This window comes from Anomaloglossus baeobatrachus, chromosome 4 (assembly GCF_048569485.1).
Source record: "Anomaloglossus baeobatrachus isolate aAnoBae1 chromosome 4, aAnoBae1.hap1, whole genome shotgun sequence".
Classification (NCBI taxonomy): Eukaryota; Metazoa; Chordata; class Amphibia; order Anura; family Aromobatidae; genus Anomaloglossus; species Anomaloglossus baeobatrachus.
The window spans coordinates 677,889,145-677,912,751 of NC_134356.1; the positions used below are offsets into that span (position 1 = coordinate 677,889,145).

Below are 23,607 nucleotides of genomic sequence, written 5' to 3' on the forward strand. Positions count from 1 at the left end.
TTCATAAAGATTGGAAAATTTTTATATATCATTTGTATAGACTTTTTTATTCTTTTAGCCATACCCTAAAACTACAAAAACAAGAAAGAGTTAACATATTGCTATTAGGAAGAAAGGTTTACATTTAACATCCAGAATCTAGTTGAGGACCATGTTTCTTCATAAATACAAAGACCAACTTGTTGGTGATGTCAAGGTGATTTTAAGTTATAATGGTCAGATCTGGATTCCCAAAAATTCTCGTCATCACAGTATTGTTCAGAAGATTTCTTTCTTGTAAAATTTTAAAAGATGACTCTTTCAGACACTGTGTTTAAATATGGCTTAAACTTTTTTCAGGAGGTCTAAGTGGTTCAGTTCATGACATGAATGTAGAAAATGGTTGTATTTCCTAATTTTTCAAAAACAGGAACAGACTATTGACCCCGACGTGATTTGAACACGCAACCTTCTGATCTGGAGTCAGACGCGCTACCGTTGCGCCACGAGGTCAGCTGAAAGATAAGTGTTTGACAAGATAAAATCTGAATATTATTTGATTCTTTACCATTAGATGTTCCAGAAAGTAACTACTTTTACGCACCATCATAAAACGACATAAACAAGGATGTTTGAGCATCTTAATCTTAATATTCAGGGATTTCCAGTTTAAGATCGGAATCTAGAAATTATCATCTTTGTGATTCCATGAGTCAGGCACACGAATCTTACATCAAAAGATAAAGTTAGAAACATATCTCAGTTTATTTTTGCCAGGAACATTTCATTTAGAAAAATGCTTGTTTCATAAAGATTGGAAAATTTTTATATATCATTTGTATAGACTTTTTTATTCTTTTAGCCATACCCCAAAACTACAAAAACAAGAATGCTTTAACATATTGCTATTAGGAAGAAAGGTTTACATTTCATATTCAGAATCTAGTTGAGGACCATGTTTCTTCATATATACAAAGACCAAATTGTTGGTGATGTTGAGGTGATTTTAAGTTATAATGGTCAGATCTGGATTCAAAAAAACTTCTCGTCATCACAGTATTGTTCAGAAGATTTCTTTATTGTAAAATTTTAAAAGATGACTCTTTCAGACACTGTGTGGAAATATGGCTTCAACTTTTTTCAGGAGGTTTAAGTGGTTCCGTTTATGACATGAATGTAGAAAATGGTTGTATTTCCTAATTTTTCAAAAACAGGAACAGACTATTGACGCCGACGTGCTTTGAACACGCAATCTTCTGATCTGGAGTCAGCCGTGCTACCTTTGCGCCACGAGGTCAGCTGAAATTTATGAGTTTGACAAGATTAAATCTGAATATTATTTGATTCTTTACCATTAGATGTTCCAGAAAGTAACTACTTTTACGCACCATCAAAAAACGACATAAACGAGGATGATTGAGCATCTTAATATTAATATTCAGGGATTTCCAGTTTAAGATCGAAATCTAGAAATTATCATCTTTGTGATTCCATGAGTCAGGCACACGAATGTTACATCAAAAGATAAAGTTAGAAACATATGTCAGTTTATTTTTTGCCAGGAACATTTCATTTAGAAAAATGCTTGTTTCATAAAGAATGGAAAATTTTTATATATCATTTGTATAGACTTTTTTATTCTTTTAGCTATACTCCAAAACTACAAAAAGAAGAATGAGTTAACATATTGCTATTAGGAAGAAATGTTTACATTTAACATCCAGAATCTATTTGAGGACCATGTTTCTTCATATATACAAAGACCAAATTGTTGGTGATGTCAAGGTGATTTTAAGTTATAATGGTCAGATCTGGATTACCAAAAATTCTCGTCATCACAGTATTGTTCAGAAGATTTCTTTCTTGTAAAGTTTTAAAAGATGACTCTTTCAGACACTGTGTTTAAATATGGCTTCAACTTTTTTCAGGAGGTCTAAGTGGTTCCGTTCATGACATGAATGTAGAAAATGGTTGTATTTCCTAATTTTTCAAAAACAGGAACAGACTATTGACCCCGACGTGATTTGAACACGCAACCTTCTGATCTGGAGTCAGACGCGCTACCGTTGCGCCACGAGGTCAGCTGAAAGATAAGTGTTTGACAAGATTAAATCTGAATATTATTTGATTCTTTACCATTAGATGTTCCAGAAAGTAACTACTTTTACGCAACATCATAAAACGACATAAACAAGGATGATTGAGCATCTTAATCTTAATATTCAGGGATTTCCAGTTTAAGATCAGAATCTAGAAATTATCATCTTTTTGATTCCATGAGTCAGGCACACGAATGTTACATCAAAAGATAAAGTTAGAAACATATCTCAGTTTATTTTTGCCAGGAACATTTCATTTAGAAAAATGCTTGTTTCATAAAGATTGGAAAATTTTTATATATCATTTGTATAGACTTTTTTATTCTTTTAGCCATACCCTAAAACAAGAATGAGTTAACATATTGCTATTAGGAAGAAAGGTTTACATTTAACATCCAGAATCTAGTTGAGGACCATGTTTCTTCATATATACAAAGACCAAATTGTTGGTGATGTCAAGGTGATTTTAAGTTATAATGGTCAGATCTGGATTCCCAAAAATTCTCGTCATCACAGTATTGTTCAGAAGATTTCTTTCTTGTAAAATTTTAAAAGATGACTCTTTCAGACACTGTGTTTAAATATGGCTTAAACTTTTTTCAGGAGGTCTAAGTGGTTCAGTTCATGACATGAATGTAGAAAATGGTTGTATTTCCTAATTTTTCAAAAACAGGAACAGACTATTGACCCCGACGTGATTTGAACACGCAACTTTCTGATCTGGAGTCAGACGCGCTACCGTTGCGCCACGAGGTCAGCTGAAAGATAAGTGTTTGACAAGATTAAATCTGAATATTATTTGATTCTTTACCACTAGATGTTCCAGAAAGTATCTACTTTTACACACCATCATAAAACGACATAAACAAGGATGATTGAGCATCTTAATCTTAATATTCAGGGATTTCCAGTTTAAGATCGGAATCTAGAAATTATCATCTTTGTGATTCCATGAGTCAGGCACACGAATGTTACATCAAAAGATAAAGTTAGAAACATATCTCAGTTTATTTTTGCCAGGAACATTTCATTTAGAAAAATGCTTGTTTCATAAAGATTGGAAAATTTTTATATATCATTCGTATAGACTTTTTTATTCTTTTAGCCATACTCCAAAACTACAAAAACAAGAATGAGTTAACATATTGCTATTAGGAAGAAAGGCTTACATTTAACATCCGGACTCTATTTGAGGACCATGTTTCTTCATATATACAAAAACCAAATTGTTGGTGATGTCGAGGTGATTTTAAGTTATAATGGTCAGATCTGGATTCCCAAAAATTCTCGTCATCACAGTATTGTTCAGAAGATTTCTTTATTGTAAAATTTTAAAAGATGACTCTTTCAGGCACTATGTGGAAATATGGCTTCAACTTTTCTCAGGAGGTTTAAGTGGTTCCGTTCATGACATGAATGTAGAAAATGGTTGTATTTCCTAATTTTTCAAAAACAGGAACAGACTATTGACCCCGACGTGATTTGAACACGCAACCTACCGACCTGGAATCAGACGTGCTACCGTTGCGCCATGAGGTCAGCTGAAAGATAATTTTTTGACAAGATTAAATCTGAATATTATTTGATTCTTTACCATTAGATGTTCCAGAAAGTAACTACTTTTACGCACCATCATAAAACGACATAAACAAGGATGATTGAGCATCTTAATATTCAGGGATTTCCAGTTTAAGATTGGAATCTAGAAATTATCATCTTTGTGATTCCATGAGTCAGGCACACGAATGTTACATCAAAAGATAAAGTTAGAAACATATCTCAGTTTATTTTTGCCAGGAACATTTCATTTAGAAAAATGCTTGTTTCATAAAGATTGGAAAATTTTTATATATCATTTGTATAGACTTTTTTATTCTTTTAGCCATACCCTAAAACTGCAAAAACAAGAATGAGTTAACATATTGCTATTAGGAAGAAAGGTTTACATTTAACAAACAGAATCTAGTTGAGGACCATGTTTCTTCATACATACAAAGACCAAATTGTTGGTGATGTCAAGGTGATTTTAAGTTATAATGGTCAGATCTGGATTCCCAAAAATTCTCGTCATCACAGTATTGTTCAGAAGATTTCTTTCTTGTAAAATTTTAAAAGATGACTCTTTCAGACACTGTGTTTAAATATGGCTTCAACTTTTTTCAGGAGGTCTAAGTGGTTCCGTTCATGACATGAATGTAGAAAATGGTTGTATTTCCTAATTTTTCAAAAACAGGAACAGACTATTGACCCTGACATGATTTGAACACGCAACCTTCTGATCTGGAGTCAGACGCACTACCGTTGCGCCACGAGGTCAGCTGAAAGATAAGTGTTTGACAAGAATAAATCTAAATATTATTTGAATCTTTACCACTAGCTGTTCTAGAAAGTATCTACTTTTACGCACCATCATAAAACGACATAAAGAAGGATGATTGAGCATCTTAATCTTAATATTCAGGGATTTCCAGTTTAAGATCGGAATCTAGAAATTATCATCTTTGTGATTCCATGAGTCAGGCACACGAATGTTACATCAAAAGATAAAGTTAGAAACATATCTCAGTTTATTTTTTGCCAGGAACATTTCATTTAGAAAAATGCTTGTTTCATAAAGATTGGAAAATTTTTATATATCATTTGTATAGACTTTTTTATTCTTTTAGCCATACCCCAAAACTACAAAAACAAGAATGAGTTAACATATTGCTATTAGGAAGAAAGGTTTACATTTAACATCCAGAATCTATTTGAGGACCATGTTTCTTCATATATACAAAGACCAAATTGTTGGTGATGTCGAGGTGATTTTAAGTTATAATAGTCAGATCTGGATTCCCAAAAATTCACGTCATCACAGTATTGTTCAGAAGATTTCTTTCTTGTAAAATTTTAAAAGATGACTCTTTCAGACACTGTGTTTAAATATGGCTTTAACTTTTTTCAGGAGGTCTAAGTGGTTCAGTTCATGACATGAATGTAGAAAATGGTTGTATTTCCTAATTTTTCAAAAACAGGAACAGACTATTGACCCCGACGTGATTTGAACACGCAACCTTCTGATCTGGAGTCAGACGCGCTACCGTTGCGCCACGAGGTCAGCTGAAAGATAAGTATTTGACAAGATAAAATCTGAATATTATTTGATTCTTTACCATTAGATGTGCCAGAAAGAAACTACTTTTACGCACCATCATAAAACGACATAAAGAAGGATGATTGAGCATCTTAATCTTAATATTCAGGGATTTCCAGTTTAAGATCGGAATCTAGAAATTATCGTCTTTGTGATTCCATGAGTCAGGCGCACGAATGTTACATCAAAAGATAAAGTTAGAAACATATCTCAGTTTATTTTTGCCAGGAACATTTCATTTAGAAAAATGCTTGTTTCATAAAGATTGGAAAATTTTTATATATAATTTGTATAGACTTTTTTATTCTTTTAGCCATACCCCAAAACTACAAAAACAAGAATGAGTTAACATATTGCTATTAGGAAGAAAGGTTTACATTTAACATCCAGAATCTAGTTGAGGACCATGTTTCTTCATATATACAAAGACCAAATTGTTGGTGATGTCGAGGTGATTTTAAGTTATAATGGTCAGATCTGGATTCCCAAAAATTCTCGTCATCACAGTATTGTTCAGAAGATTTCTTTCTTGTAAAGTTTTAAAAGATGACTCTTTCAGACACTGTGTTTAAATATGGCTTCAACTTTTTTCAGGAGGTCTAAGTGGTTTTGTTCATGATATGAATGTGGAAAATGGTTGTATTTCCTAATTTTTCAAAAACCGGTACAGACTATTGACCCCGACATGATTTGAACACGCAACCTTCTGATCGGGAGTCAGACGCGCTACCGTTGCGCCACAAGGTCAGCTGAAAGATAAGTGTTTGACAAGATTAAATCTAAATATTATTTGATTCTTTACCACTAGCTGTTCTAGAAAGTATCTACTTTTACGCACCATCATAAAACGACATAAAGAAGGATGATTGAGCATCTTAATCTTAATATTCAGGGATTTCCAGTTTAAGATCGGAATCTAGAAATTATCATCTTTGTGATTCCATGAGTCAGGCACACGAATGTTACATCAAAAGATAAAGTTAGAAACATATGTCAGTTTATTTTTTGCCAGGAACATTTCATTTAGAAAAATGCTTGTTTCATAAAGATTGGAAAATTTTTATATATCATTTGTATAGACTTTTTTATTCTTTTAGCCATACCCCAAAACTATAAAAACAAGAATGAGTTAACATTTTGCTATTAGGAAGAAAGGCTTACATTTAACATCCAGAATCTAGTTGAGGACCATGTTTCTTCATATATACAAAGACCAAATTGTTGGTGATGTCGAGGTGATTTTAAGTTATAATAGTCAGATCTGGATTCCCAAAAATTCTCGTCATCACAGTATTGTTCAGAAGATTTCTTTCTTGTAAAATTTTAAAAGATGACTCTTTCAGGCACTGTGTGGAAATATGGCTTCAACTTTTTTCAGGAGGTTTAATTGGTTCTGTTCATGACATGAATGTAGAAAATGGTTGTATTTCCTAATTTTTCTAAAACAGGAACAGACTATTGACCCCGGCATGATTTGAACACGCAACCTCCTGATCTGGAGTCAGACTTGCTACCGTTGCGCCACAAGGTCAGCAGAAATGTAAGCATTTGACAAGATTAAATCTGAATATTATTTGATTCTTTACCATTAGATGTTCCAGAAAGTAACTACTTTTACTCACCATCATAAAACGACATAAACAAGGATGATTGAGAATCTTAATATTCAGGGATTTCCAGTTTAAGATCGGAATCTAGAAATTATCATCTTTGTGATTCTATAAGTCAGGCACACGAATGTTAAATCAAAAGATAAAGTTAGAAACATATGTCAGTTTATTTTTGCCAGGAACATTTCATTTAGAAAAATGCTTGTTTCATAAAGATTGGAAAATTTTTATATATCATTTGTATAGACTTTTTTATTCTTTGAGCCATACTCCAAAACTACAAGAATGAGTTAACATATTGCTATTAGGAAGAAAGGTTTACATTTCACATTCAGAATCTAATTGAGGACCATGTTTCTTCAAATATACAAAGACCAAATTGTTGGTGATGTTGAAGTGATTTTAAGTTATAATGGTCAGATCTGGATTCCCAAAAATTCTTGTCATCACAGTATTGTGCAGAAGATTTCTTTATTGTAAAATTTTAAAAGATGACTCTTTCAGACACTGTGTGGAAATATGGCTTCAACTTTTTTCAGGAGGTTTAATTGGTTCCGTTTATGACATGAATGTAGAAAATGGTTGTATTTCCTAATTTTTCAAAAACAGGACCAGACGATTGACCACGACGTGATTTGAACGCGGAACCTTCTGATCAGGGGTCAGACGCGCTACCATTGCGCCACGAGGTCAGGTGAAAGATAAGTGTTTGACAAGATTAAATCTGAATATTATTTGATTCTTTAGCATTAGATGTTCCAGAAAGTAACTACTTTTACGCACCATCATAAAACGACATAAACAAGGATGATTGAGCATCTTAATCTTAATATACAGGGATTTCCAGTTTAAGATCGGAATCTAGAAATTATCATCTTTGTGATTACATGGGTCAGGCACACGAATGTTACATCAAAAGATAACGTTAGAAGCATATGTCAATTTATTTTTGCCAGGAACATTTCATTTAGAAAACTGCTTGTTTCATAAAGATTGGAAAAATTTTATATATCATTTGTATAGACTTTTTTATTCTTTGAGCCATACTCCAAAACTCCAAGAATGAGTTAACATATTGCTATTAGGAAGAAAGGTTTACATTTCACATTCAGAATCTAGTTGAGGACCATATTTCTTCATATATACAAAGACAAAATTGTTGGTGATGTCGAGGTGATTTTAAGTTACAATGGTCACATCTGGATTCCCAAAAATTCTCGTCATCACAGTATTGTTCAGAAAATTTCTTTATTGTAAAATTTTAAAAGATGACTCTTTCAGACACTGTGTGGAAATATGGCTTCAACTTTTTTCAGGAGGTTTAAGTGGTTCCGTGTATGACATGAATGTAGAAAATGGTTGTATTTCCTAATTTTTGAAAAACAGGAATAGACTATTGACGCCGACGTGATTTGAACACTCAACCTTCTGATCTGGAGTCAGACGTGCTACCATTGCGCCACGAGGTCAGGTGAAAGATAAGTGTTTGACAAGATAAAATCTGAATATTATTTGATTCTTTAGCATTAGATGTTCAAGAAAGTAACTACTTTTACGCACCATCATAAAACGACATAAACAAGGATGATTGAGCATCTTAATCTTAATATTCAGGGATTTCCAGTTTAAGATCGGAATCTAGAAATTATCATCTTTGTTATTCCATGAGTCAGGCACACGAATGTTACATCAAAAGATAAAGTTAGAAGCATATGTCCGATTTTTTTTGCCAGGAACATTTCATTTAGAAAAATGCTTGTTTCATAAAGATTGGAAAATTTTTATATATCAGTTGTATAGACTTTTTTATTCTTTTAGCCATACTTTAAAACTACAAGAATGAGTTAACATACTGCTATTAGGAAGAAATGTTTACAATTCACATTCAGAATCTAGTTGAGGACCATGTTTCTTCATATATACAAAGACAAAATTGTTAGTGATGTTGAGGTGATTTTAAGTTATAATGGTCAGATCTGGATTCCCAAAAATTCTCGTCATCACAGTATTGTTCAGAAGATTTCTTTATTGTAAAATTTTAAAAGATGACTCTTTCAGACACTGTGTGGAAATATGGCTTCAACTTTTTTCAGGAGGTTTAAGTGGTTCCGTTTATGACATGAATGTAGAAAATGGTTGTATTTCCTAATTTTTCAAAAACAGGACCAGACGATTGACCACGACGTGATTTGAATGCGTAAGCTTCTGATCAGGAGTCAGACGCGCTACCATTGCGCCACGAGGTCAGGTGAAAGATAAGTGTTTGACAAGATTAAATCTGAATATTATTTGATTCTTTAGCATTAGATGTTCCAGAAAGTAACTACTTTTACGCACCACCATAAATTGACATAAACAAGGATGATTGAGCATCTTAATCTTAATATTCAGGGATTTCCAGTTTAAGATCGGAATCTATAAATTATCATCTTTGTGATTCCATGAGTCAGGCACACGAATGTTACATCAAAAGATAACGTTAGAAGCATATGTCAGTTTATTTTTGCCAGGAACATTTCATTTAGAAAAATGCTTGTTTCATAAAGATTGGAAAAATTTTATATATCATTTGTATAGACTTTTTTATTCTTTGAGCTATGCTCCAAAGCTACAAGAATGAGTTAACATATTGCTATTAGGAAGAAAGGTTTACATTTCACATTCAAAATCTAGTTGAGGACCATGTTTCTTCATATATACAAAGACCAAATTGTTGGTGATGTTGAGGTGATTTTAAGTTATAATGGTCAGATCTTGATTCCCAAAAATTCTTGTCATCACAGTATTGTTCAGAAGATTTCTTTATTGTAAAATTTTAAAAGATGACTCTTTCAGACACTGTGTGGAAATATGGCTTCAACTTTTTTCAGGAGGTTTAAGTGGTTCCGTTTATGACATGAATGTAGAAAATGGTTGTATTTCCTAATTTTTCAAAAACAGGAACAGACGATTGACCACGACGTGATTTGAACACGCAACCTTCTGATCTGGAGTCAGACGCGCTACGATTTCGCCACGAGGTCAGGTGAAAGATAAGTGTTTGACAAGATTAAATCTGAATATTATGTGATTCTTTAGCATTAGATGTTCCAGAAAGTAACTACTTTTACGCACCATCATAAAACGACATAAACAAGGATGATTGAGCATCTTAATATTCAGGGATTTCCAGTTTAAGATCGGAATCTAGAAATTATCGTCTTTGTGATTCCATGAGTCAGGCGCACGAATGTTACATCAAAAGATAAAGTTAGAAACTTATCTCAGTTTATTTTTGCCAGGAACATTTCATTTAGAAAAATGCTTGTTTCATAAAGATTGGAAAATTTTTATATATAATTTGTATAGACTTTTTTATTCTTTTAGCCATTCTTTCAAACTACAAAAACAAGAATGAGTTAACATATTGCTATTAGGAAGAAAGGTTTACATTTCACATCCAGAATCTAGTTGAGGACCATGTTTCTTCATATACACAAAGACCAAGTTGTTGGTGATGTCGAGGTGATTTTAAGTTACAATGGTCACATCTGGATTCCCAAAAATTCTCGTCATCACAGTATTGTTCAGAAAATTTCTTTATTGTAAAATTTTAAAAGATGACTCTTTCAGACACTGTGTGGAAATATGGCTTCAACTTTTTTCAGGAGGTTTAAGTGGTTCCGTTCATGACATGAATGTAGAAAATGGTTGTATTTCCTAATTTTTCAAAAACAGGAACAGACTATTGACCCTAACATGATTTGAACACGCAACTTCCTGATCTGGAGTCAGACTTGCTACCGTTGCGCCACAAGGTCAGCAAAAATATAAGCATTTGACAAGATTAAATCTGAATATTATTTGATTCTTTACCATTAGATGTTCCAGAAAGTAACTACTTTTACTCACCATCATAAAACGACATAAACAAGGATGGTTGAGAATCTTAATATTCAGGGATTTCCAGTTTAAGATCGGAATCTAGAAATTATCATCTTTGTGATTCTATAAGTCAGGCAAACGAATGTTAAATCAAAAGATAAAGTTAGAAACATATGTCAGTTTATTTTGGCCAGGAACATTTCATTTAGAAAAATGCTTGTTTCATAAAGATTGGAAAATTTTTATATATCATTTGTATAGACTTTTTTATTCTTTGAGCCATACTCCAAAACTACAAGAATGAGTTAACATATTGCTATTAGGAAGAAAGGTTTACATTTCACATTCAGAATCTAATTGAGGACCATGTTTCTTCAAATATACAAAGACCAAATTGTTGGTGATGTTGAGGTGATTTTAAGTTATAATGGTCAGATCTGAATTCCCAAAAATTCTTGTCATCACAGTATTGTGCAGAAGATTTCTTTATTGTAAAATTTTAAAAGATGACTCTTTCAGACACTGTGTGGAAATATGGCTTCAACTTTTTTCAGGAGGTTTAATTGGTTCCGTTTATGACATGAATGTAGAAAATGGTTGTATTTCCTAATTTTTCAAAAACGGGAACAGACGATTGACCACGACGTGATTTATACGCGGAACCTTCTGATCAAGGGTCAGACGCGCTACCATTGCGCCACGAGGTCAGGTGAAAGGTAAGTGTTTGACAAGATTAAATCTGAATATTATTTGATTCTTTAGCATTAGATGTTCCAGAAAGTAACTACTTTTACGCACCATCATAAAACGACATAAACAAGGATGATTGAGCATCTTAATCTTATTATTCAGGGATTTCCAGTTTAAGATCGGAATCTAGAAATTATCATCTTTGTGATTCCATGAGTCAGGCACACGAATGTTACATCAAAAGATAACGTTAGAAGCATATGTCAATTTATTTTTGCCAGGAACATTTCATTTAGAAAAATGCTTGTTTCATAAAGATTGGAAAAATTTTATATATCATTTGTATAGACTTTTTTATTCTTTGAGCCATACTCCAAAACTCCAAGAATGAGTTAACATATTGCTATTAGGAAGAAAGGTTTACATTTCACATTCAGAATCTAGTTGAGGACCATATTTCTTCATATATACAAAGACAAAATTGTTAGTGATGTTGAGGTGATTTTAAGTTATAATGGTCAGATCTGGATTCCCAAAAATTCTCGTCATCACAGTATTGTTTAGAAGATTTCTTTATTGTAAAATTTTAAAAGATGACTCTTTCAGACACTGTGTGGAAATATGGCTTCTACTTTTTTCAGGAGGTTTAAGTGGTTCCGTGTATGACATGAATGTAGAAAATGGTTGTATTTCCTAATTTTTCAAAAACAGGAACAGACTATTGACGCCAACGTGATTTGAACACTCAACCTTCTGATCTGGAGTCAGACGCGCTACCATTACGCCACGAGGTCAGCTGAAAGATAAGTGTTTGACAAGATAAAATCTGAATATTATTTGATTCTTTAGCATTAGATGTTCCAGAAAGTAACTACTTTTACGCACCATCATAAAACGACATAAACAAGGATGATTGAGCATCTTAATTTTAATATTTAGGGATTTCCAGTTTAAGATCGAAATCTAGAAATTATCATCTTTGTGATTCCATGAGTCAGGCACACGAATGTTACATCAAAAGATAAAGTTAGAAGCATATGTCCGATTTTTTTTGCCAGGAACATTTCATTTAGAAAAATGCTTGTTTCATAAAGATTGGAAAATTTTTATATATCATTTGTATAGACTTTTTTATTCTTTTAGCCATACTCCAAAACTCCAAGAATGAGTTAACATATTGCTATTAGGAAGAAAGGTTTACATTTCACATTCAGAATCTAGTTGAGGACCATGTTTCTTCATATATACAAAGACAAAATTGTTAGTGATGTTGAGGTGATTTTAAGTTATAATGGTCAGATCTGGATTCCCAAAAATTTTCGTCATCACAGTATTGTTCAGAAGATTTCTTTATTGTAAAATTTTAAAAGATGACTCTTTCAGACACTGTGTGGAAATATGGCTTCAACTTTTTTCAGGAGGTTTAAGTGGTTCCGTTTATGACATGAATGTAGAAAATGGTTGTATTTCCTAATTTTTCAAAAACAGAAACAGACGATTGACCACGACGTGATTTGAACACGGAACCTTCTGATCTGGAGTCAGACGCGCTACCATTGCGCCAAGAGGTCAGGTGAAAGGTAAGTGTTTGACAAGATTAAAACTGAATATTATTTGATTCTTTAGCATTAGATATTCCAGAAAGTAACTACTTTTACGCACCATCATAAAACGACATAAACAAGGATGATTGAGCATCTTAATCTTAATATTCAGGGATTTCCAGTTTAAGATCGGAATCTAGAAATTATCATCTTTGTGATTCCATGAGTCAGGCACACGAATGTTACATCAAAAGATAACGTTAGAAGCATATGTCAGTTTATTTTTGCCAGGAACATTTCATTTAGAAAAATGCTTGTTTCATAAAGATTGGAAAATTTTTATATATCATTTGTATAGACTTTTTTATTCTTTGAGCCATACTCCAAAACTACAAGAATGAGTTAACATATTGCTATTAGGAAGAAAGGTTTACATTTCACATTCAGAATCTAATTGAGGACCATGTTTCTTCAAATATACAAAGACCAAATTGTTGGTGATGTTGAGGTGATTTTAAGTTATAATGGTCAGATCTGGATTCCCAAAAATTCTTGTCATCACAGTATTGTTCAGAAGATTTCTTTATTGTAAAATTTTAAAAGATGACTCTTTCAGACACTGTGTGGAAATATGACTTCAACTTTTTTCAGGAGGTTTAATTGGTTCCGTTTTTGACATGAATGTAGAAAATGGTTGTATTTCCTAATTTTTCAAAGACAGGACCAGACGATTGACCACGACGTGATTTGAACGCGGAACCTTCTGATCAGGAGTCAGACGCGCAACAATTGAGCCACGAGGTCAGGTGAAAGATAAGTGTTTGAAAAGATTAAATCTGAATATTATTTGATTCTTTAGCATTAGATGTTCCAGAAAGTAACTACTTTTACACACCATCATAAAACGACATAAACAACGATGATTGAGCATCTAAATCTTAATATTCAGGGATTTCCAGTTTAAGATCGGAATCTAGAAATTATCATTTTTGTGATTCCATGAGTCAGGCACACGAATGTTACATCAAAAGATAACTTTAGAAGCATATGTCAGTTTATTTTTGCCAGGAACATTTCATTTAGAAAAATGCTTGTTTCATAAAGATTGGAAAAATTTTATATATCATTTGTACAGACTTTTTTATTCTTTGAGCCATACTCCAAAAATGAGTTAACATATTGCTATTAGGAAGAAAGGTTTACGTTTCACATTCAGAATCTAGTTGAGGACCATATTTCTTCATATATACAAAGACAAAATTGTTAGTGATGTTGAGGTGATTTTAAGCTATAATGGTCAGATCTGGATTCCCAAAAATTCTCGTCATCACAGTATTGTTCAGAAGATTTCTTTATTGTAAAACTTTAAAAGATGACTCTTTCAGACACTGTGTGGAAATATGGCTTCAACTTTTTTCAGGAGGTTTAAGTGGTTCCGTGTATGACATGAATGTAGAAAATGGTTATATTTCTTAATTTTTCAAAAACAGGAACAGACTATTGACGCCGACGTGATTTGAACACTCAACCTTCTGATCTGGAGTCAGATGCGCTACCATTGCGCCACGAGGTCAGGTGAAATATAAGTGTTTGACAAGATAAAATCTGAATATTATTTGATTCTTTAGCATTAGATGTTCAAGAAAGTAACTACTTTTACGCACCATCATAAAACGACATAAACAAGGATGATTGAGCATCTTAATCTTAATATTCAGGGATTTCCAGTTTAAGATCGGAATCTAGAAATTATCATCTTTGTTATTCCATGAGTCAGGCACACGAATGTTACATCAAAAGATAAAGTTAGAAGCATATGTCCGATTTTTTTTGCCAGGAACATTTCATTTAGAAAAATGCTTGTTTCATAAAGATTGGAAAAATTTTATATATCAGTTGTATAGACTTTTTTATTCTTTTAGCCATACTCCAAAACTACAAGAATAAGTTAACATACTGCTATTAGGAAGAAATGTTTACAATTCACATTCAGAATCTAGTTGAGGACCATGTTTCTTCATATATACAAAGACAAAATTGTTAGTGATGTTGAGGTGATTTTAAGTTATAATGGTCAGATCTGGATTCCCAAAAATTCTCGTCCTCACAGTATTGTTCAGAAGATTTCTTTATTGTAAAATTTTAAAAGATGACTCTTTCAGACACTGTGTGGAAATATGGCTTCAACTTTTTTCAGGAGGTTTAAGTGGTTCCGTTTATGACATGAATGTAGAAAATGGTTGTATTTCCTAATTTTTCAAAAACAGGACCAGACGATTGACCACGACGTGATTTGAATGCGTAAGCTTCTGATCAGGAGTCAGACGCGCTACCATTGCGCCACGAGGTCAGGTGAAAGATAAGTGTTTGACAAGATTAAATCTGAATATTATTTGATTCTTTAGCATTAGATGTTCCAGAAAGTAACTACTTTTACGCACCACCATAAATTTACATAAACAAGGATGATTGAGCATCCTAATCTTAATATTCAGGGATTTCCAGTTTAAGATCGGAATCTAGAAATTATCATCTTTGTGATTCCATGAGTCAGGCACACGAATGTTACATCAAAAGATAACGTTAGAAGCATATGTCAGTTTATTTTTGCCAGGAACATTTCATTTAGAAAAATGCTTGTTTCATAAAGATTGGAAAAATTTTATATATCATTTGTATAGACTTTTTTATTCTTTGAGCTATGCTCCAAAACTACAAGAATGAGTTAACATATTGCTATTAGGAAGAAAGGTTTACATTTCACATTCAAAATCTAGTTGAGGACCATGTTTCTTCATATATACAAAGACCAAATTGTTGGTGATGTTGAGGTGATTTTAAGTTATAATGGTCAGATCTGGATTCCCAAAAATTCTTGTCATCACAGTATTGTTCAGAAGATTTCTTTATTGTAAAATTTTAAAAGATGACTCTTTCAGACACTGTGTGGAAATATGGCTTCAACTTTTTTCAGGAGGTTTAAGTGGTTCCGTTTATGACATGAATGTAGAAAATGGTTGTATTTCCTAATTTTTCAAAAACAGGAACAGACGATTGACCACGATGTGATTTGAACCCAGAACCTTCTGATCTGGAGTCAGACGCGCTACGATTTCACCACGAGGTCAGGTGAAAGATAAGTGTTTGACAAGATTAAATCTGAATATTATTTGATTCTTTAGCATTAGATGTTCCAAAAAGTAACTACTTTTACGCACCATCATAAAACGACATAAACAAGGATGATTGAGCATCTTAATCTTAATATTTAGGGATTTCCAGTTTAAGATCGGAATCTAGAAATTATCATCTTTGTGATTCCATGAGTCAGGCACACGAATATTACATCAAAAGATAAAGTTACAAGCATATGTCAGTTTATTTTTGCCAGGAACATTTCATTAAGAAAAATGCTTGTTTCATAAAGATTGGAAAATTTTTATATATCATTTGTATAGACTTTTTTCCTCTTTTAGCCATACTCCAAAACTCCAAGAATGAGTTAACATATTGCTATTAGGAAGAAAGGTTTACATTTCACATTCAGAATCTAGTTGAGGACCATGTTTCTTCATATATACAAAGACAAAATTGTTAGTGATGTTGAGATGATTTTAAGTTATAATGGTCAGATCTGGATTCCCAAAAATTCTCGTCATCACAGTATTGTTCAGAAGATTTCTTTATTGTAAAATTTTAAAAGATAACTCCTTCACACACTGTGTGGAAATATGGCTTCAACTTTTTTCAGGAGGTTTAAGTTGTTCCGTTTATGACATGAATGTAGAAAATGGTTGTATTTCCTAATTTTTCAAAAACGGGGACAGACCCTGACGTGCTTTGAACACGCTACCTTCTGATCTGGAGTCAGACGCGCTACCGTTGCACCATAAGGTCATTTGAAAGGCAAGTGTTTGACAAGATTAAATCTGAATATTATTTGATTCTTTAGCATTAGATGTTCCAGAAAGTAACTACTTTTACACACCATCAAAAAACGACATAAACAAGGATGATTGAGCATCTTAATCTTAATATTCAGGGATTTCCAGTTTAAGATCAGAATCTAGAAATGATCATCTTTGTGATTCCATGAGTCAGGCCCACGAATGTTACATCAAAAGATAAAGTTAGAATCATATCTCAGTTTATTTTTGCAGGAACATTTCATTTAGAAAAATGCTTGTTTCATAAAGATTGGAAATTTTTTAAATATCATTTGTATAGACTTTTTCATTCTTTTAGCCATACTCCAAAACTACAAGAATGAGTTAACATATTGCTATTAGGAAGAAAGGTTTACATTTCACATTCAGAATCTAGTTGAGGACCATGTTTCTTCATATATACAAAGACCAAATTGTTGATGATGTTGAGGTGATTTTAAGTTATAATGGTCAGATCTGGATTCCCAAAAATTCTCGTGATCACAGTATTGTTCAGAAGATTTCTTTATTGTAAAATTTTAAAAGATGACTCTTTCAGACACTGTGTGGAAATATGGCTTCAACTTTTTTCGGCAGGTTTAAGTGGTTCCGTTTATGACATGAATGTAGAAAATGGTTGTATTTCCTAATTTGTCAAAAACCGGATCAGACGATTCACTACGACGTGATTTGAACACACAACCTTCTGATCTGGAGTCAGACGCTCTACCGTTGCGCCACGAGGCCAGCTGAAAGTTAAGTGTTTGACAAGATTAAATCTGAACATTATTTGATTCTTTACCATTAGATGTTCCAGAAAGTAACTACTTTTACGCATCATCATAAAACGACATAAACAAGGATGATTGACCATCTTAATCTTAATATTCAGGGATTTCCAGTTGAAGATCGGAATCTAGAAATTATCATCTTTGTGATTCCAGGAGTCAGGCACACGAATGTTACATCAAAAGATAAAGTTAGAAACATATGTCAGTTTATTTTTGCCGGGAACATTTCATTTAGAAAAATGCTTGTTTCATAAAGATTGGAAATTTTTTAAATATCATTTGTATAGACTTTTTCATTCTTTTAGCCATACTCCAAAACTACAAAAACAAGAATGAGTTAACATATTGCTATTAGGAAGAATGGTTTACATTTCACATTCAGAATCTATTTGAGGACCATGTTTCTTCATATGTAGAAAGACCAAATTGTTGGTTATGTCGAGGTGATTTTAAGTTATAATGGTCAGATCTGGATTCCCAAAAGTTCTCGTCATCACAGTATTGTTCAGAAGATATCTTTCTTGTAAAATTTTAAAAGATGACTCTTTCAGACACTGTGTGGAAATATGGCTTCAACTTTTTTCAGGAGGTTTAAGTGGTTCCGTTTATGACATGAATGTAGAAAATGGTTGTATTTCCTAATTTTTCAAAAACCGTATCAGACGATTCACTACGACGTGATTTGAACACGGAACCTTCTGATCAGGAGTCAGACGCGCTACCATTGCGCCACGAGGTCAGCTGAAAAATAAATGTTTGACAAGATCAAATCTGAATATTATTTGATTCTTTACCACTAGATGTTCCAGAAAGCAACTACTTTTACGCACCATCATAAAACGACATAAACAAGGATGATTGAGCATCTTAATCTTAATATTCAGGGATTTCCAGTTTAAGATCGTAATCTAGAAATTATCATCTTTGTGATTCCATGAGTCAGGCACACGAATGTTACATCAAAAGATAAAGTTAGAAGCATATGTCAGTTTATTTTTGCCAGAAACATTTCATTTAGAAAAATGCTTGTTTCATAAAGATTGGAAAATTTTTATATATCATTTGTATAGACTTTGTTGTTCTTTGAGCCATACTCTAAAACTACAAGAATGAGTTAACATATTGCTATTAGGAAGAAAGGTTTACATTTCACATTCAGAATCTGGTTGAGGACCATGTTTCTTCATATATACAAAGACCAAATTGTTGGTGATGTTGAGGTGATTTTAAGTTATAATGGTCAGATCTGGATTCCCAAAAATTCTCGTCATCACAGTATTGCTCAGAAGATTTCTTTATTGTAAAATTTTAAAAGATGACTCTTTCAGACACTGTGTGGAAATATGGCTTCAACTTTTTTCGGCAGGTTTAAGTGGTTCCGTTTATGACATGAATGTAGAAAATGGTTGTATTTCCTAATTTGTCAAAAACCGGATCAGACGATTCACTACGACGTGATTTGAACACACAACCTTCTGATCTGGAGTCAGACGCTCTACCGTTGCGCCACGAGGCCAGCTGAAAGTTAAGTGTTTGACAAGATTAAATCTGAACATTATTTGATTCTTTACCATTAGATGTTCCAGAAAGTAACTACTTTTACGCATCATCATAAAACGACATAAACAAGGATGATTGACCATCTTAATCTTAATATTCAGGGATTTCCAGTTGAAGATCGGAATCTAGAAATTATCATCTTTGTGATTCCAGGAGTCAGGCACACGAATGTTACATCAAAAGATAAAGTTAGAAACATATGTCAGTTTATTTTTGCCGGGAACATTTCATTTAGAAAAATGCTTGTTTCATAAAGATTGGAAATTTTTTAAATATCATTTGTATAGACTTTTTCATTCTTTTAGCCATACTCCAAAACTACAAAAACAAGAATGAGTTAACATATTGCTATTAGGAAGAATGGTTTACATTTCACATTCAGAATCTATTTGAGGACCATGTTTCTTCATATGTAGAAAGACCAAATTGTTGGTTATGTCGAGGTGATTTTAAGTTATAATGGTCAGATCTGGATTCCCAAAAGTTCTCGTCATCACAGTATTGTTCAGAAGATATCTTTCTTGTAAAATTTTAAAAGATGACTCTTTCAGACACTGTGTGGAAATATGGCTTCAACTTTTTTCAGGAGGTTTAAGTGGTTCCGTTTATGACATGAATGTAGAAAATGGTTGTATTTCCTAATTTTTCAAAAACCGTATCAGACGATTCACTACGACGTGATTTGAACACGGAACCTTCTGATCAGGAGTCAGACGCGCTACCATTGCGCCACGAGGTCAGCTGAAAAATAAATGTTTGACAAGATCAAATCTGAATATTATTTGATTCTTTACCACTAGATGTTCCAGAAAGCAACTACTTTTACGCACCATCATAAAACGACATAAACAAGGATGATTGAGCATCTTAATCTTAATATTCAGGGATTTCCAGTTTAAGATCGTAATCTAGAAATTATCATCTTTGTGATTCCATGAGTCAGGCACACGAATGTTACATCAAAAGATAAAGTTAGAAGCATATGTCAGTTTATTTTTGCCAGAAACATTTCATTTAGAAAAATGCTTGTTTCATAAAGATTGGAAAATTTTTATATATCATTTGTATAGACTTTGTTGTTCTTTGAGCCATACTCTAAAACTACAAGAATGAGTTAACATATTGCTATTAGGAAGAAAGGTTTACATTTCACATTCAGAATCTGGTTGAGGACCATGTTTCTTCATATATACAAAGACCAAATTGTTGGTGATGTTGAGGTGATTTTAAGTTATAATGGTCAGATCTGGATTCCCAAAAATTCTCGTCATCACAGTATTGCTCAGAAGATTTCTTTATTGTAAAATTTTAAAAGATGACTCTTTCAGACACTGTGTGGAAATATGGCTTCAACTTTTTTCAGGAGGTTTAAGTGGTTCCGTTTATGACATGAATGTAGAAAATGGTTGTATTTCCTAATTTTTCAAAAACAGGAACAAACTATTGACCCCGACGTGATTTGAACACACAACCTTCTGATCTGGAGTCAGACGCTCTACCGTTGCGCCACGAGGTCAGCTGAAAGTTAAGTGTTTGACAAGATTAAATCTGAACATTATTTAATTCTTTACCATTAGATGTTCCAGAAAGTAACTACTTTTATGCACCATCATGAAACGACATAAACAAGGATGATTGAGCATCTTAATCTTAATATTCAGGGATTTCCAGTTTAAGATCGGAATCTAGAAATTATCATCTTTGTGATTCCATGACTCAGGCACACGAATGTTACATCAAAAGATAAAGTTAGAAACATATGTCAGTTTATTTTTGCCAGGAACATTTCATTTAGAAAAATGCTTGTTTCATAAAGATTGGAAATTTTTTAAATATCATTTGTATAGACTTTTTCATTCTTTTAGCCATACTCCAAAACTACAAAAACAAGAATGAGTTAACATATCGTTATTAGGAAGAAAGGTTTACATTTCACATTCAGAATCTAGTTGAGGACCATGTTTCTTCATATGTAGAAAGACCAAATTGTTGGTTATGTCGAGGTGATTTTAAGTTATAATGGTCAGATCTGGATTCCCAAAAGTTCTCGTCATCACAGTATTGTTCAGAAGATTTCTTTCTTGTAAAATTTTAAAAGATGACTCAGACACTGTGTGGAAATATGGCTTCAACTTTTTTCAGGAGGTTTAAGTGGTTCCGTTTATGACATGAATGTAGAAAATGGTTGTATTTCCTTATTTTTCAAAAACCGGATCAGACGATTGACTACGACGTGATTTGAACACGGAACCTTCTGATTAGGAGTCAGACGCGCTACCATTGTGCCTCGAGGTCAGCTGAAAAATAAATGTTTGACAAGATCAAATCTGAATATTATTTGATTCTTTACCACTAGATGTTCCAGAAAGTAACTACTTTTACGCACCATCATAAAACGACATAAACAAGGATGATTGAGCATCTTAATCTTAATATTCAGGGATTTGCAGTTTAAGATCGGAATCTAGAAATTATCATCTTTGTGATTCCATGAGTCAGGCACACGAATGTTACATCAAAAGATAAAGTTAGAAGCATATGTCAGTTTATTTTTGCCAGGAACATTTCATTTAGAAAAATGCTTGTTTCATAAAGATTGGAAAATTTTTATATATCATTTGTATAGACTTTTTTGTTCTTTGAGCCATACTCGAAAACTACAAGAATGAGCTAACATATTGCTATTAGGAAGAAAGGTTTACATTTCACATTCAGAATCTAGTTGAGGACCATGTTTCTTCATATATACAAAGACAAAATTGTTAGTGATGCTGAGGTGATTTTAAGTTATAATGGTCAGATCTGGATTCCCAAAAATTCTCGTCATCACAGTATTTTTCAGAAGATTTCTTTATTGTAAAATTTTAAAAGATGACTCTGTCAGAAACTGTGTGGAAATATGGCTTCAACTCTTTTCAGGAGGTTTAAGTGGTTCCATTTATGACATGAATGTAGAAAATGGTTGTATTTCCTAATTTTTCAAAAACAGGAACAGACTATTGACCTCGATGTGTTTTGAGCACACAACTTTCTAATCTGGAGTCAAACGCGCTACCGTTGCGCCACCAGGTCAGCTGAAAGATAAGTCTTTGACAAGATTATATCTGAATATTATTTGATTCTTTACCATTAGATGTTCCAGAAAGTAACTACTTTTACGCATCATCATAAAACGACATAAACAAGGATGATTGACCATCTTAATATTCAGGGATTTCCAGTTTAAGATCGGAATCTAGAAATTATCATCTTTGTGATTCCATGAGTCAGGCACACAAATGTTACATCAAAAGATAAAGTTAGAAACATATGTCAGTTTATTTTTGCCAGGAACATTTCATTTAGAAAAATGCTTGTTTCATAAAGATTGGAACATTTTTATATATCATTTGTATAGACTTTTTTATTCTTTTAGCCATACTCCAAAACTACAAACACAAGAATGAGTTAACATATTGCTGTTAGGAAGAAAGGTTTACATTTCACATTCAGAATCTAGTTGAGGACCATGTTTCTTCATATGTAGAAAGACCAAATTGTTGGTGATGTTGAGGTGATTTTAAGTTATAATGGTCAGATCTGGATTCCCAAAAGTTCTCGTCATCACAGGATTGTTCAGAAGATTTCTTTATTGTAAAATTTTAAAAGATTACTCTTTCAGACACTGTGTGGAAATGTGGCTTCATCTTTTTTCAGGAGGTTTAAGTGGTTCCGTTTATGACATGAATGTAGAAAATGGTTGTATTTCCTAATTTTTCAAAAACAAGAAGAACCTATTGACCCCGACGTGATTTGAACACGCAACCTTCTGATCTGGAGTCAGACGCGCTACCGTTGCGCCACGAAGTCAGCTGAAAGATAAGTGCTTGACAAGATTAAATCTGAATATTATTTAATTCTTTACCATTAGATGTTCCAGAAAGTAACTACTTTTACGCACCATCATAAAACAACATAAACAAGGATGATTGAGCATCTTAATATTCAGGGATTTCCAGTTTAAGATTAGAATCTAGAAATTATCATCTTTGTGATTCAATGAGTCAGGCACACGAATGTTACATCAAAAGATAAAGTTAGAAACATATCTCAGTTTATTTTTGCCATAACATTTCATTTAGAAAAATGCTTGTTTCATAAAGATTGGAAAATTTTTATATATCATTTGTATAGACTTTTTTATTCTTTTGGCCATACTCCAAAACTACAAAAACAAGAATGAGTTAACATATTGCTATTAGGAAGAAAGGTTTACATTTCACATTCAGAATCTAGTTGAGGACCATGTTTCTTCATATATACAAAGACCAAATTGTTGGTGATGTTGAGGTGATTTTAAGTTATAATGGTCAGATCTGGATTCCCAAAAGTTCTCGTCATCACAGGATTGTTCAGAAGATTTCTTTAT

At 32.8% G+C, this 23,607-nt stretch overlaps 10 non-coding genes across 10 annotated transcripts; all 10 read right to left on the minus strand.

The window, feature by feature from the left end:
- Positions 1 to 420: 420 nt before the first annotated feature.
- On the minus strand, positions 421 to 492 carry TRNAW-CCA (transfer RNA tryptophan (anticodon CCA)). Its single transcript has one exon. It is a non-coding gene; the product is annotated as a tRNA-Trp (tRNA).
- Positions 493 to 1,988: 1,496 nt separating this feature from the next.
- On the minus strand, positions 1,989 to 2,060 carry TRNAW-CCA (transfer RNA tryptophan (anticodon CCA)). Its single transcript has one exon. It is a non-coding gene; the product is annotated as a tRNA-Trp (tRNA).
- A 702-nt stretch (positions 2,061 to 2,762) lies between these two features.
- Positions 2,763 to 2,834, minus strand: TRNAW-CCA (transfer RNA tryptophan (anticodon CCA)). Its single transcript has one exon. It is a non-coding gene; the product is annotated as a tRNA-Trp (tRNA).
- A 2,272-nt stretch (positions 2,835 to 5,106) lies between these two features.
- Positions 5,107 to 5,178, minus strand: TRNAW-CCA (transfer RNA tryptophan (anticodon CCA)). Its single transcript has one exon. It is a non-coding gene; the product is annotated as a tRNA-Trp (tRNA).
- Positions 5,179 to 5,889: 711 nt separating this feature from the next.
- TRNAG-CCC (transfer RNA glycine (anticodon CCC)) lies at positions 5,890 to 5,961 on the minus strand. The gene has a single exon. It is a non-coding gene; the product is annotated as a tRNA-Gly (tRNA).
- A 1,483-nt stretch (positions 5,962 to 7,444) lies between these two features.
- On the minus strand, positions 7,445 to 7,516 carry TRNAR-CCU (transfer RNA arginine (anticodon CCU)). Its single transcript has one exon. It is a non-coding gene; the product is annotated as a tRNA-Arg (tRNA).
- A 5,361-nt stretch (positions 7,517 to 12,877) lies between these two features.
- Positions 12,878 to 12,949, minus strand: TRNAW-CCA (transfer RNA tryptophan (anticodon CCA)). The gene has a single exon. It is a non-coding gene; the product is annotated as a tRNA-Trp (tRNA).
- Positions 12,950 to 14,423: 1,474 nt separating this feature from the next.
- Positions 14,424 to 14,495, minus strand: TRNAW-CCA (transfer RNA tryptophan (anticodon CCA)). Its single transcript has one exon. It is a non-coding gene; the product is annotated as a tRNA-Trp (tRNA).
- Positions 14,496 to 20,643: 6,148 nt separating this feature from the next.
- TRNAW-CCA (transfer RNA tryptophan (anticodon CCA)) lies at positions 20,644 to 20,715 on the minus strand. The gene has a single exon. It is a non-coding gene; the product is annotated as a tRNA-Trp (tRNA).
- Positions 20,716 to 22,976: 2,261 nt separating this feature from the next.
- Positions 22,977 to 23,048, minus strand: TRNAW-CCA (transfer RNA tryptophan (anticodon CCA)). Its single transcript has one exon. It is a non-coding gene; the product is annotated as a tRNA-Trp (tRNA).
- Positions 23,049 to 23,607: the final 559 nt, after the last annotated feature.